The 3284-nt window shown below is 35.8% G+C and overlaps 1 long non-coding RNA gene across 1 annotated transcript; it reads right to left on the bottom strand.

The window, feature by feature from the left end:
* Window positions 1-324: 324 nt before the first annotated feature.
* Window positions 325-1948, bottom strand: LOC138880502 (uncharacterized). Its single transcript, XR_011403205.1, has 2 exons — window positions 1542-1948; window positions 325-555 (listed from the first exon to the last, which is right to left on the bottom strand). It is a non-coding gene; the product is annotated as an uncharacterized lncRNA (long non-coding RNA).
* Window positions 1949-3284: the final 1336 nt, after the last annotated feature.

The following is a 3284-nucleotide window of genomic DNA, read 5'->3' as shown; positions in this document are numbered from 1 at the left end:
TGTTGTTTAAAGGTAAATGGGTCAACTTTTATCTTTGATTCAATAAAGCCCAAAGTTGATACAATCTTAGCTCTTTACTTAGTTTGAATTCATGACCATTAACTACATAGTCACAATTGTATAAATGTCCACTTTACAAAAATAGCCATTTTTGCAAATCCGGCAAAATGGCCAGATTCACAAAGATATTATCACAGCATTCCTAGAAGCATATGTTGGCAGTGAAATTTCAGCAACTAAAACGAATTCATGCTATGTGTTATACACCTAAAGTCATTCATGACATACTTAGCATTGTTACTCGGATATAATAGCTTGAAAACATGCTTAAAAAATCCATAAACGACTTACATATCACATTCAAAAACTTACAACTCAATATTCAAGTATTATGAAGGACTATATTCACATTATCACATGCTTGATACATAACAATAACATACAAGCTCTTTTGTTGTCAAACTATTCATCACATCAAACACATTTAAATGGTGCAGCATGTTCAAGTTGTTCCCATTGCTAAAAATACGTACATTACGAGTCTTAAAGGATTACCTGGTAGCAAAAGAATAAATAGTAGTTCAACAACTAAAGCAGCATAAAAACAGCAGCAAAACAGCAGCAAATTCGTGTTAAAACAACCCAAAAACTTAGAGAGGGAACCCAGAAACGAACTCTAAAGAGGACTTATACTTTTTTAAAAGTTTGCACTCTAAGATTCACTCTCAAAGCTCACCATTTCAGCTTACTTTTCATGTGTTCAACTGCTGATTTTTTTTTGTTTTTGTGACAAAGCAATTATAAAATATGTCCCTTGGAAGTGTGATGGAGTCCCCCCAAAGTGAAGAAAGGGCAGCCCTTAAATAGGCAAATTTGGACAGATTTTGGTTCACCAAATGTCTGTCCGACAAAAACTGACATTGTGTGCTAAACACTGTTCAAAATCTGTCCAAAGGTCAAAGGAAATCTACTATGTTAGAAATAAAGAGGAAAAAAAATATCATTTCAGCTACTCACTAGTAAAAGTAGGCTACTAGCACCCTATTTTGTGATAAAATAACATAAACTTCAGATTTTAACAACATCAATATCACCCTGTTGATTCAAACTAAACCAAGTATTAAAACATGTAATTAAACTTCACACATGTGTTGCGAACCAATCGTAAGCAAACAAAAATTAACTATTAAAGCCAAACGAAACGCACGCTATCACTAGAGCGATCTAATAAAACCAACTAAACAAACATAATAAAAAATGGATTAAATGAAGAAACAAGATGAAAACTAACTTTAACTAAAAAAAAATCAAAAAATTAATAACGGGGTAGGATTACAATTTTACCATATACTCTCAAGCATTTCCTCACTACCTCACTTTAATCAACACAAAGCTATTTTACTACTTCAACAAGTGCAAAAACAGAAAATTTAACATTCCAAAACTTCAAAAACTAATGCTAAAATAATTAATAATAAAAAATAAAATCTGAAAAATAAAAATAAAAATAAAATCAGCCATGAAAAAGAATAGGATTTTACCATTTTACAATTCAAGTGGCCGAAAAAATGGTGGTATGCCAAAAGAGGTGTTCGGGGAGGTCGCCGGAATTTGACCGGATTTTGGTCGCTGGTTTTTCAGGGTGAAATTGGCATCAATAGCTAGGTCTTGAGGAGCTCTATCCATTGATGTAGGTATTGTGGGGTGGTAGTGGTCGGAGCTTCAATAATTTGGGCAAAAAAGTGATGGGAAAGTTTCCTAGATCTAAGATTCAAGGAGTTTGAGGGATTTTTGAAAGATTTGGTTTGGAGATATGGAAAGAGGAAGTTGTGGAGATTACATGGTGTGAATTTGGAGGTGTTTGGAGGTGGTCCTCCGGCGGCGGCGATTTCCGGCCGGCGGCAGCGGCTTGGGGGGAGAGAGAAGAGAGAGTGATGAGAGGGAAAGAAGAGAGAGGAAATAATGGAGAAATGGGGAAAATTTTGGGGATTTTAGGCTTTAAATACCTAAGATGAAGATCAAACTAGGACCGTTGGATTAAATCAAGATGGGTGGATGAGATTGAATCTTGTCACTTAACCAAAACGACGTAGTTTCAAGATAAAACTACGTCGTTTTAAGCTCTTCTTGGCATCCCCTTTTTGGACCGGGTTTGGGCTCTTTGGGCTCAAATTTTGGGCCAATTTTGGCACAATTTTAATTAAATTACACTAGCCCAAACCCTACCCCATTTATCAAACCATTACTCAACTCTTAAAACCTATACATACACAAAAAATAACAAACACACACATACACACACCTACATATTATATATATAAGGCAAAAATTAGGCATTTAGAGCTGTCTCTTTTTGCTCGAGAACATGAAGAGTTTTCGTGCAAAGACAAATAAATGTCATGGATAATTTTTTGCTCACATTCACTCTAGTGGAAGCATTTTGAAAAAGGTGGTGACCGAACCTTGCTTTTGAGGTTGCCTACATATCCTTGGCTATAAAGGAATCAGGTCAGTGTAGTTCTGGGAAAATTTGGTAGTGGGACTACCAGACACTGGAGTTAAGACTGATGTTGCTGTTGTTGTTGCTGTTACTCTTACCGTTACTGCTTCTTACATCAAAAGAAAAAGAGAAGAGCACTATATTTGTCTGCAAACTAAGAGTACAAAAATTCCTATCCACGTGCCTTCTAGAGTCAAATCTTGATTCTTGACCTGCTCGCTTTTGTTGACCTTAGATTGGATCTTAATTCTTTTGAAGAAAAGATTGTGACTCAATCTCGATGGCTTGCTTTCTGGATCAGAATTTGAGAAGATGAATCTTGAGAAGCTGGGCTGCTGACACATTATCAAAGCCAAACTCCGACTATCTTGTGATCGAAGGATTTCTTTCTTCTGATGAGAAACTGAAACTGCAAGCTTTAATCGTCACTTGTGCTATACGGCAGAGCCTGCAAAGCCATCAAAGACAAAAAAAAACGAACAAAATTTTTCTGCCCTAGTCTGGCACTAGGAAAATTCTGTCAGTTATTAGAGAAATCTGTAAATTATCTAATTTATTGAAAAGGCAGATAGAAACAGTAGTATAAACTAGCTGAAAGAGATAAAATTTGGTAATGAAGGATAGTTTAACCAGGGATCGGTACCTTGTGCAACTGAAAAGAAATGTAATCATAGGTTGGTACCCTCTCTTACTGGAAGGAAATAGAATCGGGTGTTAGCACCATGTATTATCGATAAAGTGTTGAATCCTTCTAGGCGAAACGGTTCGATCTGAGTTAAACTGT

This window comes from Nicotiana sylvestris, chromosome 10, assembly GCF_000393655.2.
Source record: "Nicotiana sylvestris chromosome 10, ASM39365v2, whole genome shotgun sequence".
Classification (NCBI taxonomy): domain Eukaryota; kingdom Viridiplantae; phylum Streptophyta; class Magnoliopsida; order Solanales; family Solanaceae; genus Nicotiana; species Nicotiana sylvestris.
Note: the sequence above shows the minus strand (reverse complement) of the source record. Positions and strands in the feature narration are given on the sequence as shown.